Consider the following 17,462-nt stretch of genomic DNA (forward strand, 5'->3'; position numbering starts at 1 on the left):
GATCAGCCTATTTAATTATATATTTTCTCTTTAACCTGCTTGGAAGGTGAATCAGTCTCAGCTACTTATTTGAAGGCTGAGATTAGTTTTTACTGGAGGGCGTATGGAATTTTCATAGGGAAAAGCAAGAGGCATGCCTGGGGAAAGAAACTGACTTGTGGGGAAGGGGGTAACCCTAGTACCTAGGGATGAGCAGGTGGAGGTAAAGAGTTGTGACCTAGCCGGGCTACAGGATCTGAGCTGGCATTGTAAAGAAACCAATCAATTAAAATTCATCTCTCTCACAGTTCTGGCACATTGACACTGAGAAAAGATGGCCGCTCCCCAAGAGGAGGCAGCCTGTGACCCAGGGGTCTTCACAATGAGACATGAAAAGGGAAATTTAAGTCTGAAAAGGGAAATTTAAGTATATATGGCTAGGCTGCTTAGTTACTGTTAGCCAGTTTTGTAATTGTAGGGAAATGTTTCTGTCAACTTGACTTCCTCAGACCTTACCTGTGTACTCCTACAATGTCTGCTGAATCCATTCATGGCTAAAGAAACATAATTCCTAAAATTCGAGAACTGTCTGGCATCCTGTTTTCTGCTCTTTTCCAAGCTGTCTATAGACATGTTAAACTTGCAATTTCAAATTGTTAATTTAAAATTGTAAATTTTAAATTGTGGGGGTGATGGGACTGTTGATTTTATTGTTTTGTGGTTTTAAGGGATTGTTTTGTCTGTAAGCCACCCCAAGCTGATATTTTCAGGAGGGGTGGGATATAAATATAATATAAATAAAACAAATTTTCCTACACTGTTGTAAAAAAAAATTATTTTGTAAATTAACACAAAGAAAAATGGCCAGATGGGAACAAAAAATTGTCTAAAAGGCATAACACTAAGAAACAGTTAAAGGTTTTAAAAATTTAGAAAAGGAAATTAGTTAGTTTAAACTACCAAGTCCTAGATGAGTTCTGTGTTCTGAATGTGGAAATTTTGCAGGGGTGGGTGGGATTTCCAGTCTCCTCCATCAATTTAATCTTTCCTGGGTTGTGCTGTAACTTGTGTGCTGTATATAACATTGAAATAGTTTAAAACACACCAGAATAAGGCCACATAAATGACTCAAGAGATCTTATCAATTCAGGTTTCTTGCCAAGTATGCAAAAATATTTGACTCTGTTAATTTACAAGAATAAAAATCAAAACAGCTTGCTATGGACTGGGCATACTCTAAGAGGCATAGACAGTTTAGAATCAATTAAAATGATACGGCAGACGGAAGAGGCAACTGGGATGTTTAAGTCCCTGAGAATTTGAAAACTCGTGGAAGGGCAGTTTGGGGGTGAACATGGGAAATTTTGGAAACATTTATTCTGTCTGTGTGATGGTTCATGGTTTCTCACTTTATAGCGGCCATTTTGAAAAGTTACTGATTTATGAGTTAAAACACAACAGAGAAACAATTTTCCACAGACTCCACATTATGAGTTAGTCTAAACCACTTTGCCTTCACTAATCTTAGATTCAAAACTAGGATGAGAGTTTTCTCTCATTCAGGCTTTCCTCTCCCCCTTCATCTCCTTCCCCCCCCCCCTTTTAATAAAAGAATTTACCCTCAAGTGTTTCAAAATTTACTCTTACCAGCCAGCTGTAAGTACACATTTCTTGTGTAGTTTAAGTAAGGTGACCAGATTTTAACATTGGTAAAGCGGGACACCATTGACTGGGGGTGGGGGTGGGGTTCTTGATTAAAAGTTTGGTCTATATGGAGCAACAAAAAGTTTCATAGAATGCATAGAACGCAAAAATAGTATTGTAATTTGTTTTTTTTTAAATTTCAACATAAGTACAGTTTGCCAGGTACCCCCAGATGCCCCTCCAAAAGTGGGACAATCTGGTCACCTTAAGTTTAAGTGACCTAATTTTAACCTGCATTGAAACATATTAGAGGGATAAGTGCTCAGGAGGAACAAGTGTACTTCCTTTATTAGACCTAACTATATGTGGTCTTGAGTCAAAGGCAGCCCCAGGAAACATGAATATACAGCACAGAATCAGAGGCCTTGCTCGCTGCCTGCATTCATGTGCAGTGGTAAACTCTGCAAGTTCTCTCTTGAAAAAAAAACCATGGAACTATTAGCTGGAAACACCCACTGCAATTTTCTTTTTAAAAGTATTCACAGACACCATTTCATTTCCATGTCAAAAAACCTCCAGAGAATAGAATAGAATAATGGCTTAGACAGAAGACAAGAGTCTTTGAGAAATTAGCTGATAACTCCTGAATGGTTCCAGTACCTAGAAAATGATTCCAATGTCTTCTTAGCACCATTAATTATTATTTTCCATTGGCTCAGTTTACAAAATAGAGTAGCTTTGTCAGTTCAGTTTCAATTACTCTTTTAACAATAGTATCTGACAAAGCAAGCTTTGACTCTCAAAAGCTTATGCAGGGCAGAATGTATTATACTCTTTAAGAAAATATTTCCAGGGTCACAAATGTCTAAAAAGCAGCTTTTAAAAGGCACGGTATTTCAAAGCTGTTTAACAGAAGGATAAGGTTCCTATCATAGGCCAATAAAAAAAAAGAAGCAGCAGCTATGGCACCAACGAATCTAAATGCAAAGTACTCTGTTATTAAGCCAAAAAAATGGACAATATAAAATATGAACTATAATGAAGACATGGCTTTAACCTAATTAATGCATTTTAAACCTAAATTAAATATATTTAATTAATGTTTTATTGTTATGTAATGTATTGGAATGTATGAATGTTTTTAATTTTGATGTTATCCATCCTGAGCCTACCAGCGAAGGGAGGGCTATAAGAACAAAGTTATTATTATTCTGCTGCCTCACCTTTGTTATGTCCAGAATCAGGAGGCAACAGTCCTTGGGAGGAAAAAAAAAATAGTCCTTCTCATCCAGAGCTGCACCACCAAATAAAACTTAACTTGCTTTTAGAACTTCCTTTTTTGGTCTTCTAATCTACTTTAGATAGCCTCTTGTGGCGCAGAGTGGTAAGGCAGCAGACATGCAGTCTGAAAGCTCTGCCCATGAGGCTGGGAGTTCAGTCCCAGCAGCCGGCTCAAGGTTGACTCAGCCTTCCATCCTTCCGAGGTCGGTAAAATGAGTACCCAGCTTGCTGGGGGTTAAACGGTAATGACTGGGGAAGGGAATGGCAAACCACCATTGAGTCTGCCAAGAAAATGCTAGAGGGCGTCACCCTAAGAGTCAGACATGACCCGGTGCTTGCACAGGGGATACCTTTACCTTTGCCTTTAATCGACTTTAAATTCTATAGTACTATAGTACTGATGGTTACTATTAATACCAGTGCCAATTATATGCAAATTACTGTGGTGTGCCCTTGAAAACATGCCCACTCCCTCAAAGGCCTGCTTTTTGCCACTGTTCATAGCAGGCCTTCTCAGCCATGGTTTTGTGAAAGTCTCTTGATGGCTCTGGAAGAGTTTCCCGAATGGGTGGGAGTTGATTAATTTTAATGCATCTTTTAAATTTGTTAAACATTTATTGGGTGATATGACCCTATATGGCAATGTTGACCCGCCCACCCTCCCAAAATGACCAGTGATGGGCCTGGAGGGGGTGGGAAGGGGAGAGGTCCTGGGTGGGCATGTACACAGCCACGCTTTCCAGTCATATTCTGCATGATCACACTACTTCCGGGGTTTCTTGAAGCCTGAAGAATTCTTCAGGGATTTCTCAATGGTAAAAAAAGTTGAGAAAGACTGGTTCAGAGGGAAACCATTTTATTGGCCTGCTTTATTTTAATGTTTAATAGATATAACACAACACTGATATGTGTTTTAAAAGTGCAGTGCTTCGATGCAAAGATGAGAGCTGCTGTTACCGATACATCTTATTTCATTTTTAAGGCTGGAACTGAAGTTGCTGACAGGTTAAAAGCTTTTCCCTTAGGGATTATTGTATTGAGAATGATGCTTCATATGTCAGGGCCGCAATCCCAAAAGTGAGTCTTCTGGGCTGTCGTATTGATTGGAGCATGGAAGTTAACTGTATGCTAGATTGGCCAGCAATAAACACTGCCTCCAAGGCTTGTTGGTATCCATTTGTTTCCAGAAAACAAGACATCAGATGGAAAAGGGAAGTATGTATGGGGGGGGGGCACTTTCTGAACTTTCAAATATATTTCCAGTAGCTGGAGCATGATCAATGAGGAACAGAAACATATTTGTGTCTGAACAACCAGATTCCAGTTAGGTCAACCGGTGTATCTACTTAAAATGTCAAAGTAATATCATTGCATCCCCTATTTTATGATGTTATCTGCTGTTAGAATGAAATCACATGATGTACTGGAAGTTCCATGAATAAAACTTTGATTTCACAAGTTGGCAAAGGAGTAGACAAGGGGGTCAAACTCTTTCCCCAGTGCCATTTTTCTGCGTGCTGAGAATACCTTGTTTGTTTATTCAACACAGAAAATGAAGGAGAGGAGGACAAATGAATTAAATAAATAAAAGTAATAATACTGGCAAATTATCCACTTGCGTTTCAGGATTTTACAAAAGATGAAGTGGTAGGGATGCTGAATTTAGCAAGCTGATATTTAGGCTGCTGTTTGTTGGCAAGCACATGTGTTGTGTAGACACATGTCTACATTAATATTGCCCTGCTCCTTGAATGCCCCACATTCTCAAACCTCTGGTTTTATTGTGCTAATTCAGACTAACATGGCTACTCATTTGATTCTAGGGAAAGCATTTCTCCCCAGCCTCTGAGTTTACTTCTGTACTAGACCCATTGGTTTGACTTTTAACACTGACAGAAATCTTCTGGGGGACAGTACATTTTGTGACTCCTTAAAGCCAACAACCATAGACCCACAGTCCAATAATAATTGTTCTTGTATGGGTGATGAAATACTACTGCAAGAGTGGAAGTACTAAAAGAACAAAAGAGCCCCAATGGGATTAGAAATTAGGTTCATTAAAGGGAATCTCCCCCACCAAATCAACAGCACCAATAAACTAAAATCCAACTCCCCCACAAATCTATTATGTCACAGAAACAAACAGCTTTGGGCAAGATGTTTTATGTCGTTCCGTTATCTCCCATGCCTTCTGAAAAAGATCTTAATGGATCTCTGGAAATGTCAGGAATGACAGCCTCCATGTGTATCCAGCCTGCATTCATCTCTGACAGTGTATCCTGATACCTAGTCAATAAGGTAAGAGCCTCTTGTGGCAGAGTGGTAAGGCAGCCATCTGAAAGCTCTGCCCATGAGGCTGGGAGTTCAATCCTAGCAGCCGGCTCAAGGTTGACTCAGCCTTCCATCCTTCCGAGGTCGGTAAAATGAGTACCCAGCTTGCTGGGGGGTAAACGGTAATGACTGGGGAAGGCACTGGCAAACCACCCCGTATTGAGTCTGCCATGAAAACGCTAGAGACCATCACCCCAAGGGTCAGACATGACTCGGTGTTTGCACAGGGGATACCTTTACCTTTACCTTAGTCAATAAGGTGCAGAAGCTCTGTTCCTTACAATCCATGGCCACCAAAAGGCCACAGAGCAGTTGAGCAAGGAAACTATGGCTGTCCAGTTCTTTGTCTCTGGCTGCGCATCCTACATTGACAGAACAAGTTCTAAAAACTAAAGGCCATCAAGGAGTTGTATTATTATGTTTTCAGGATCTTTCATACTTTAACTTTCACAGATCTACTGCATGGCTCATCAGTTTGCCTATTAAAAAAAATCCAGGCTTTCTAGTGGGGAAAGGAGATGTAATTGAGTTACATATTTTAGACAATGAGATTATCCCTTATTATAAAATAGCCAACAAACACTTTGAGAAATTTCATATGCATTCTTATGATGACTGTACACTTTATGCCACTTTATTTTTTTTAATATTGGATCACTGAACTACTCCCCCCTCCTCCCAAAAAAGCTACTTATTTACTGCAGGACTTAACTTGATTTCAGCAAGTGGAATGACCATTCATCTCCCCTCCAATCACTAGTTATTTTTTTTAACCTGAACTAGCATTTTAGAAATACTAAGAGCCATGCTTACCCTTTTGTTGCTTCTGAGGCTGAACTCTGGCATCGGAAACTGCTCTGTTCGTTGCTAAGGGGGGGGGGGGGCTTGTCTGGTGATGAGGCCCTAATCCTCTTCTTTGACACAAGTACCAATTTGTGTGTGCATGGTGGGGGGGGTATAATATTTTTTCCTTGTATGCCAAAAACACTGTGAGTACCACTTTAGTAACATGGTCCTTCATCCTAGCTGCACGCTGCACTTCAGCCATCAAATGGGCTTTCTGCCAACTCAGAAGTAGGATATAGCTTTTGGGCTTTCTCTCACATGACCCATGTATATTTTGTGACTATGGTTTCAGTTGAGCCTTGAGGAATTACAACTATGTAGGAGTTCAAGTTAATCCCAAAGAACATGTCTAAATGTAGTGAAATGTTGGCAGCTTTGCATGGCTTTTCAACTTTACTTTGAAGCCTAACGGTGGAAAGCTACAGTGGGCTATGTAAACATAAGTGTGTTTCTTCATGTAATAGCATCATTTTAAGAGATTAAAGTTTATTCAGATAAATTAAAACATACCATCTGTTCCACTTAATATTTACATTTTAAATATATTAAAATGCTGTGTTTGGTACTGTTTGCTGGTACATGGGTTAGAGCAGCCGTTCTCAATTTTTTTTATCATTGCGAAACCACTGAAACATTGACCAGAAGTGGTGCAGTTGTGCAGTATTTGTTTGGGAAACGTAGCTGTGTACATACCCACTGCTTCTGACCCCCTCCAGGCCCATTATTGGCCATTTGGCGAGGGGGCAGGTCGACATGACCATATATGTTCATATCATCCATCCAACAAATGTATAATACATTTTAAAAATAGATTAAAATTAATGAACTCCCATCCATTCGGAAAACCCTTCCAGAGCCATCAAGAAAGCCTGGATTAAAGTTTCAAACTAGTATTTAGGAGACTTGTGTTGGGATCATAACCTTGGCTACTTTGGAAGCTTGGTGGGTGAGCTTGGGCCTATCATATCCTCTCTACTTGACTTACCTCACATAGTTGTTGTGAGGATAGTACAGTAGTGAGGAGAAAGTTTTAAGACATTTCGGTTATCCACTGGGAGAATGACAAGATGTAAATGCAGTAAATAAATGAATAAATAAACATGTAGGATTTCTAAATCAGTAAACTGAAATATTAAACTGTCCCATTTGAGATGCAAGAGTACAGGCCCCTGATATTCACACATCCTACACCATTTCAATCCAGGTGGGACTTTCATATAGTTAAATGATACAGTTTACATCTATATGGAACAGATGGAGAAAGCACATGGGTTCTAAAAGGTGTTACAAGCCCTCAGGCTCAAGAATAAATGCAGTGAATAATAATGGTGATCACAAGTATGTCAAGATAGTGCCTGAAAAACAGAGAAGTCCATATGCATTTTTTCAATAGCTTTTTTAAGGGACGGTTTTTATATTTAAGGACCAACTTCAATTTATTAAAATCTCTTGATAGGCTATAAGGTCATACAATAGCTAACCTTAGCTTGTGGCATCCCTTGTTTTTAGCATATGCCCCAGGGTTATATGCTTTGACTTGCTCAGCCTCCTGCCTTCTCTGGGAAGTCCGTGGAGTCACACTTCCTTCTCCAGGTCTTCTATACCCATCCAGCTTCCCCCCTGCTAATGGTACCTCCCCTCTCCTGTTCATCTGAAGAAAGCCAGGGATGGGCACTTGAGGCCCACCTGCCCGAGTAGGGGCAACAGATGATGGAGGATATAGGAGGCTGCTTGGCACCACTGTGGTATGCTCACTGAATGTCTCAGAAGGAAGGCAGTGTTTGGGTGGAGGAGCTCCAGCCCAAGACACAATGGCAGTTGGATTGGCATATTTCATTCTGTCACATTAATGCCTCAATCTGTCACAAGTCACCATACCTAATAACTTGCTAGCCCCCTCATGTGTACAATGCCAGGATGTGCTTAATACTGCGGATCAACTTTGAGATGGTAGAACTACTGGTTAGGGAACAATGGCCATCTATCCTAAATACTCAAATACTATATGTGCTGCTAAAAAGGCCACAGATCTACACCTCCCCTCTGTCCTTTGTTGCCTTTATTCACACACTAAAGAACAATGAATACCGATCAACCCCTTTTTAAAACTCCACTGAATCTATTAAAGAGAGAGACATCTGTTCAATCAGAAGAATGGTTTCAGCAGGCTGTAGACTGTCTGGTAGATATAGTCTGATAAGGGCATCAGCATTGCACCTATCATTTCTGTATTTATACTCGTATTTGTATTCATAAGGTGATAGTGTCAGGGCCCATTTTTGGATTCTATTCTGTCATAAGAGGCACTGATTTCTTCTTCTCTCTCAAGAGATTCTCCAGGAAGTTATGATATGAGCTTGGGCAACTTAGTTATTGTTCTTTTCTGTTTTTAATGTTTTAAAATCTAAGTTAGCTTAATTTAGATTCCTATTTTGTAATTGTAATTGTATATATTTCATTTTATTTCTGTTGTAATCTGCTCAGTGTCCTTGGAGAAAAAGCAGAAAATAAATAAATATATAGTAGGAGTAGTAGTAAAATGTCTGTTATAGACTAAAGAATGCAATTACTTTACTCCAAAAAACCACTGCTAACTCTTCATATTATAATTGTGAATAATTCCCCTTTCCCATTAGGGCCAGAGATCTTGATATATAACAGATGGAGTGCTCTGATCCATCAACTCCAGATCAATCCTTCTTGCTGCAGAAGGAAAATTTAAATCGCCCCAAATCCAAACGGAAATCGCATTCTGTGTAGAGGGCAGGGACTGAATTGATCTGGGGTTGGAATAAAAGCTCCGTGCAGTTTACACCTAGGTCTACAGCATCAAGGGGCTTCTCTTTTGTATGGTGCATGCTCAAAGAGGATACTTTTGTCAGTACTTTCTCTAGATGTTGCAGGTGGTCTTCCACAGTTTCTCCTGCAACTAGGATGTCATCTAGAAATACACATGTAACATGCTTTGTAATGGACTGTTCATAGCTTTTTGAAAACTACCAGGAACCACTGAAACTCCTAAAGGGAGCTGACTGAAACTGAACAATCCCTAAGAAACGTACCATCCTCTAGGGCAGTGGTCCCCAACCTTTTTATCACTGGACCGGTCAACGCTTGACAATTTTATTGAGGCCCGGGGGTGGGGTAGTCTTTTGCCGAGGGACGTCACCACTGCCGCTTGAGCCCCTGCTCCACTTGCTTTCCTGCCGGTGCCCCTGACTTCCCACCTCCCGCTGGGGGTCACTGCCTGTGCAGTGCCATACTGAGGGGGAGCCCCAGCCATGGTGTCTGCTGGAGAGCACCAAAGGTGAGCCAACAGCTAAGTGGCAGGGCAGTCCCCAAGGGGGTTTTATGATAGTTTTATGATAATTTTTCCTCCAGTTAGGTAGCATATAATTACTTAGTCTTCTCATATATTTTTGCTAACTGACTTCAACACTGGAACTATTAGTGAAACTCACCCAGAGAACTAAAAGGGTTGAATAACTCCTTGAGCACATAATTGATCCAGCTCTTGATGCACTTTGTGGCCAATAGCTTAAGGTACACATAATTTTGAGACTAAAAATATTGTGTTAATTTTAATAGTTCTTGGCACACAATGGGCTGATTTTGAAAAGGCTTCTATTATTATATTGCTGTTTGTGTTGCTTAATATAGGTGTGCTTTTCTGGAGGACCCTGCTTAGTAGGTTTGAAGAAATTCATATCCATGGGACTGAAAAATTTCTTCCCTTCCTCTATGGTATCCACAGATCAAAGGGGATAAGAGTTCTCTCTTTAATCCATGGATTCTGTTCCTTGATGTTATTTACAACTCAGGTAAAGTGATCAGGATGGAGCTGCAGAAATCCTCTTGGCCACATTCATATCATTTGACAATCATGACTTTGCCCAACATGGCGTTTCTGTAGATGGAGCTAAATGTTATGAAGAACCTAATACGTCCACCCCAAACAGCAGGTCTGCTTCAAATTTATTGTGTCCTGATCTATATTCCCTATTTCCACTGCACATCACTACAGAACAAAAATCCCATGTGGTAATATGAAGAAGGTTATGGAGGGGAAAGAGGAACTTGATGGGAGACTGTTCTTTTCTCTAGCAGCTTTGCATTCCTTCTAGCATGTAGCTTGGTAATTTACAGAGAAAAATCTCTGGCATGCTCATTTTTGAAGGCTTAATGGGATGACAATAGAGATTGCATTGAACAATGTTTCCAGAGAATTCCAGAGAGGCTGACAGCAACCGTATGAACTTAACGTTGCCTCTTTATCTGCTGTTTTGCTAATTAAATACAAATACTGTCTTGATGCTATAATTCAAGTTATATCCTCCCAAAGTACTTGATAGAAAAAAAAATATTTGCCAAGGAGTTCTGAGGAATTGTTGTACAATTAAAATGAGAAAGATTGGATACACATTACTGCCCAGGAAAGGAGTTTGAAGTAAGATTTTAAATGTGTACTGTTAATGGTTTAAACCTCTAGACAACATCCATGCTAGGCATGGATGTATAAATACCACCAGCTGAGCCACTCAGGAGGCAGCTCAGCTGGCCTACTGGAACTGTAGTATTTGGCAAGAAGCCATCTTCCAAAGCAGACTTTTTAAAATAAATGTCTCCGATTGAGCAATTGGAAATGGTCTCATGCATAACCCAATTTTCAACAGAAGCTGCTTAAAAGTACAAAGATGGGGAAAAATAAATTAACTTGGGCTGGTAAATCTCCTTATGATGTTGCTTCCAGTATCAAGGGAACCTTTTATACTCTCAGTCAAGACAATAGTTGGGATACTCAAGTTAAGTACCTCTGGGCTTGACATTAGCCACTGACATTATGGAAAAGGCTATTGGTTCTTTGGCAGTACTTCTAGACTGTTCAAAGTTGAAGAAGTATTGGAGAGGGACTTCTGTAATAGACAAGAAGGGAGATTAGGCTGATTCAAGTATTTGTGTGTATCACTTGATTATTCAATTTTTTGATGTGCCTCAATTTGCCAAAGTGAAGGGTAGAATACAGCCAGCTTTGTCACAACATCTCACACAGGCATTTCTGGTTTTTACAAGTTTCCATCCAATATATTTTTGTCCATGATTCCTAGCACAGTCTTTTTGGTGGTCAAAGAGAACCCCTCCTCATTCTTTCAACAGGGGAAAAGCTAGTGGGAGCCATCTCATTGCCTTTGAGATGAAACTGCAAAAGTGCTATCTACAATATTAGAGCGGTGATCACTATGTCATACATATGGATATCATTTGATGTTTCTTCCATCAAGTTATAAACATGTTAACTGTGGCCCAGTCCCAAAATAGAGGAGAATGGCCAGCTGGGGCCACCATGAACACAAGACAGAAAGCTGTATGAGGGAAGATGTCTCAATGCAATTTTCTTGGATTTTGCTGGCACTTAGAATATAATGATTAGAAATAAGTAGGATTGGGAAAGAAGTTACCATGCTGTATTGTTTGATCACCTAAGTTATTTAACTCCTGTAGCTGGTTATCTGGCATGTTATCTAGCATCTAAATGTCTTTAGTCTTCATGTATATTCAAACAAGGACCTATGATCTGGTGGTAGTGAATGTATGTGTCTTGTTGTCCCTTCCTACATGCCATGGATTCAGGTAAAAAGCAAATCGAAGTCCTAGGAGCCATTGGGCTCAATTCTTATTTTCCTGTTTTCCCTCCCCTTTTCCCCTCATGGTTCTCAGCACATAGGCACATACCATAGTCTGTTCCCAGGAGGTGGTGTCCTTCATGATGTAATCTCTCATGCTGCACATCATGGCTTTAACAATTAGTTCTGGCTGCCTTTTAGCCTCTAGATGTAAAAATATAGATTTTGCTTTGTCCTGACTCTCCTTTGAAGACTCTCCCTTCTGGGAATAGCAAATGGCAGGAAAGTGATACATTAGTAAGGGCAGGAGGGTGTCTATATGTATCCTAAGACTGGTCAATCCAGTGCTTCTTAGCAATAGACTTTCTGTCATGATGCTTTCAGGTGTAACCTCTTGGACACAATAAATGCTTTATATGAAAAATGTCTCAATTGCCTTGCCTCCTATGAGAGAGTAGCGTTGATTCATGAAAGTATGTTTTAAAAAAATGATTACAGAGAACACGGTGGAAGAATGATATGCTCTGTTGTGAGAAATCCAGACTGGATGCCCTTTTGGCATTTGATTTTGACATTTGCAAAGGTATGAAGGACTGCATGTGTTGTCATGTTTCATTTGCCCACCAGATTGGATTACTGATTTTACAATCAATTCATATTAGATCAGGTCCATGACTGATGTGGGAATTAAGTCACAAGTTGGTATAGTAGCAGGAGGAGCAGTCATTCACATGCCTTGCCTGCAGAAACTCCCAGGTTAAATGTCTGGCACTTTAATTTATGGCATGGAATATCTGTGGCTGAGATCCAGAGTGTCACCGGTAGGCAGAATAGATTATGTTGGGGTATGTAAATCCATAGCCAATTCAACATAAGGCAGGTTTATATATGCCACTGCATTCCAGCCAGAAATCCCAGAAGTTTGTCATATATGTGTCAGGATATGTGTATGATGTTCACATTTTTATGTGTCTTCAGGTGCTCCAGTTTTGTCTTGGATATTCTCTTTTAATTTTCCAACACTTGCCTTCTTTGCTTTAAAAAATGGGAAAATTCTAGCTTCTTAAATGAAGTGTTTTTTGTTTTCTTTTTAGGTTAGCATTTAATAGCTTTCTTGATTCTGATGGTTAACCTCTGCCTCTTGTACTAGATGGGCTTTACATTTTGTTTGCCTCTATTATGGTACTTTCCAATCACCTGCTTTTTGCCTGAAGGCGTTTGACCTTCCTGACTTTTACATTTCCTTCCACTTTCCCTTTTCACTTCTGAAGTTAATTTTGATGGACTTTTTGCTCCCACCCACATAGTCATGCAATCTAATTGTGAAATGGTCACTCTTTCCAAACAAAAGGGCTTATTCTAAGCAACAGAACCTAATCAGCGATTAGGTTTGAATTTGGCATTTTCCTTCTTATCAGTTACAAAATATATCTATTTATTTGGAGAACAGTAGTGGTTGAAACCACTTTCTTCTGGTGTAAATATCTGGAAAGACTGTGGGAGCTGGAAATAATCCTGAATTCACCATGAGAGCTAGTGGTTAAAGAGTGCAGTAATCTAATTTGGAGAACTGGGCTTGATTCTGCACTACTCCACCTGCAGCCACCTGGGTGACCTTGAGCCAGTCACAGTTCTCTTGGAGCTATTCTTACAGAAAAGTTTCCTTAGAGCTCTCTCAGACCTACTTACCCCACAGGGTATCTCTTGTGGGGAGAGAAAAGGAAACGTGTTTATGAGCCACTTTGGGACTCCTTCAGTTAATGAAAAGTCGGGTATAAAAAACAGCTCTTCTCTACTTTGTGCATGTAGTCACCATAATAGAAAGGACTGAAAAGAGTTTTGTGGCATCTTAAAGACAAATAAATGTATTGCTGCATAAACTAATTTCATGGATTAGAACCCATCATCGTGTGCATTAAGTTTTATGCACAGTTGATATGGGCCGGGGGAACCTGCACATGGAGCCAATAGTCATGAAATGCTAAGGAAATACAATTTGTGAAATTTTCATGCAAAGCTTAAAGATATGTAAGATAAATTTAATGACTATATACCACACCAGTAAGTGGTGATATCACAATTATTTTAGCTTTGCTCTCCTATCACACTGCTGAAGAGAAAAACCTTGGTCTTGACTGAGTCCTTAACCCAGGCTTCCTCAACTAGGGTTTCATGAAACCCCCAGATTTCTTGATGGCCCTGGAAGGGTTTCTTCAATGGGTTGGAGTTATAAATTTATTGGGTGATATGACCATATATGGTCATGTTGACCTACCCACCACTCCCAAAATAGCCAATTATTGGTCTGGAGGGGGTGGGAAGGGGAGGGGCTCCAGGTGGGCAAATACACAGCTGTGCTTCCCAACCATATTCTGCATGATCACGCCACTTCTGAGGTTTCTTGAAGCCTGAAGAATGTTTCAGGGAGTTCTCAATGGTAAAAAAGTTGAGAAAGGCTGCCTTAACCAATAGAATCAAAGCTGCTTATACTTTTGTACTGTATCGTGACATTAGGTTGACAATAATAGTGCCATAGAAGAAAATGTTTCCCTGCTTTTATTTATTTTTAATGTGATGACCTACCCTATCTTTGGGAATGCAGGTCAGATTTTCTTATAGTGCCATATTTGAGGCCAGATTTGTGTCCACTGTTCTTATTTCATTGGCTTGAATGTCCAATAGAGACATCAAATTGCATTGTTGACAGTTAATGGTGTATAATACCATTGGAAGATGCAAAAGAGGAGAGCCAGTGTGGGATAATAATTAGCATGTTGGACCAGGAAGACTTCAGTTCAAATCCCTGCCCAGCCATGTTTAATGATCTTGGGCCAGTCCTTCCACTCCGCAGACCCAACCTAACTAACCTCTATAATTGTTGTGAGGATTGAATGAAGGAAAGAAAAAAACCCCACAGAGACACGGTTCTGAGCTCCTCACTGGAAAGATAGGCTGAAAATTTAATAGATAAGGTACAGCTTTGTATCCCTACACTTCTCTTGGACAACAATGTTGATTTTATATTTTGATTTTCTTTCTTTTAAGATGTCTGTTGTGATTTTTTTTAATTAGGCAAAGAGAACATCATTGCCTCCACCTCAACCTGTTCTGTCTCCCAGCAGGATTGTTTCTTTTTGTTTTTGTTTTACTTAGAAAAGATAATATCCCACTAACATTCATGATTCCACAAAGAGGCCTTATACACCAATTGTAGCCATATTATAGACATTCTAGCATTTACAGATGTATATTATGTAACTATAATTCCCAATAAAAATAAACCTTGTCTCGTACTTGCCTCTATAGTTTAGTGCAGGTTTAAAATACTTGAAAATGTTAGCTGATTCCAGACTGCTCTTTTAAGAAGCATTTTGCTTCTATTGCTAATAAGGGTACCTCCAGATGGGAATTAATTGAGAGCCTGAGTATTCACAATGGCTTAGGTGGAAACAATCACCTGCAGATGGAAACAAGATTCCATTCCATTTTCTTTCATAATTAGACTGCTGTTATTTTTTATTTCTTCATAAAGATACTGATGGTACAGCTTTACTTATCTGGGCACCTTGGGGCAAATGAAAATTGGAGGCCTACCATGGACTGGTATTTGTTTTTCAAAGAAAATCACTGCAAGAATCTCTGGCATGGAAGTTAAGCCAATGATTCCTACCTATTGTATGGGTGTAGTACTGTGGCTCTCACCAAAAGTGTGTTCAAACAATGTGCATTTGAATATTTATGAGTGAAAATATACTTGGAAAATACCTTGCTGGTATTTTTTGTAAATATTTGGGTCTCCCAAATATATGTTGGATCTTTTAGGATACAACAGAACACATCCTGAGAAATCTTGTAAATATATTCTGGATTAACTGGGAATTTCAGGACCTGGCAATGCTGGGCTCCCATGACTATTTTGCTCTTTTTTCTTACCCCACCCCCTTCTATGTCTCCCACAACTTGGTATCAACTTGTCTGACAGCTTTAGGTAAGATTCTGTGAGATTCAAGTGGTTTTGTTGTTATTTTTTTAAAAGCACATTTGTTGCTGGAGTTTGTGTTGGGGTCTCAGGGTTTTATGTGGATTCTCATTTTTACATTGAAATCCTTGCATTTTACAAAGGTTGAGACTCTCACCTTTAATGTAGATTGAGATTTTATGTAGGGTCAAATTCTTGCATTTTACATAGATTTGGATTCTCAGGTTTTACATTGGTAGGGTTTAGCAATAGCTTGCAATGGCTTTCCTATAGATGAAATTGTCAAGTTTTACATTATCAATGGGGCTCCCTCCACAGGATGGCTGGGGCCATGTTCTTCAGGGGCCATGTCCAGAATTGGAGCCTTCAGTTCCATTGACTTGAAATTTCTGAGCACATCTATGTAGAAGTCTTGTAGCAAACCAACCCAAAACCCAAGTGGGTTATTTCAGTGGTTGTGAACAATTGCAACGTGCCCCATGGCTCTAAAATAAATGTATTCTAGAGACACAATGAATTTCCACAGGGTGGAGCCAACCTAGAAACAGGTTATAACCCATTTTCTGGATGGCAATATACCCATGCAGTCCTTTGCTCCACTTTAGTGAAGTGTACACCTTATTCATCTTCATTCTTCCATTGAGGGAATGAGAGGAGGGAAGGAACTGCTGAGTTCTATTTAGGGCTTCCAGGTCTCCTGCTATGGGAAAATCAAATTTTAAAAATTACTGTTGCCATAACAGCATGTCACACTGCTCCATGAATCATCAGAAACTGCATGGTTTTAGAGCAGCATGATATCAGAAGTGATGTCAGATCATTGCAACAATTGTACCCCTCATGTCCTTTCCCCACTGTTTCCTGCTAACTCGCAGCCCTACTTATTCCAGCTGTGTATTCTTGGTGCCTGGGGACAACAATGGGAGGGCTTTTGGAATTTTGGCCTCCTGATGGCACCTGGTTTTGGCCGCTGTACAACCCAGAGTCTTGGACTGGATGGTCCATCAGTCTGATCCAATATGGCTTCTCTTATGCCCTTACGTACTACCAAGCATAGTTCTTCATTCATTGCCTCTGACAGAATTACTTGGGGGTTAGGCAGAAAATGGTCTATCAATTATATTGTTCAACATCTGCATTAAGTTGTCTGGGGATCTGGAGTATGCTGTCATTAGTATGCTGGTTACACTGAAGGCTGTTCCTCCTTTCCATCTGTCTGGTGAGACAGGAGAAGTCCTGGAACACTGCTTAGTGGTGGAATAGGTATAGATGACGGTTAATAAATTGAAGATGATTGTAAATAAGATCAAAGGGAGAGGCCCTCCTGACTCTCCTTAGTTAGAGTTCTTAACTCTGTCTCAGCAAATGCCAGGAAATATTTGTGGTGGTACATGGGAAAGGCAAAGTTTGGGAAGGATGTAAAGTCACTTTGGGGTGATGCTCTAGGATACGTCCCCTAATATCTATAGTCAAGTGAAAATTCCTAGAATGTCACTATGTGGAGGTCATTTTTTCACCTTCTCAGTTCTCCAGACTGGGAAACTGCCTGCCCTACATAAATAAGTAGGAAGCCTCTAGTCCAAAATGGCTGTCTGACTTTCATATATGAAAGCAAGTACCAATGATTTTCATAAATTATGACTTGTTCTTAAGCTTGCTTCAAGCCAATAACTTAATTTGCTTTTTGTAAAGCAAACTTTTTAAAAAATCACTCAAAAAAACAGCCTGAAACTTCTTTGACTCGTCAGTTCAGTTCTCCAAAAGAGATCTCTGTCATTTCA

Source organism: Paroedura picta, chromosome 10 (genome assembly GCF_049243985.1).
Source record: "Paroedura picta isolate Pp20150507F chromosome 10, Ppicta_v3.0, whole genome shotgun sequence".
Classification (NCBI taxonomy): Eukaryota; Metazoa; Chordata; class Lepidosauria; order Squamata; family Gekkonidae; genus Paroedura; species Paroedura picta.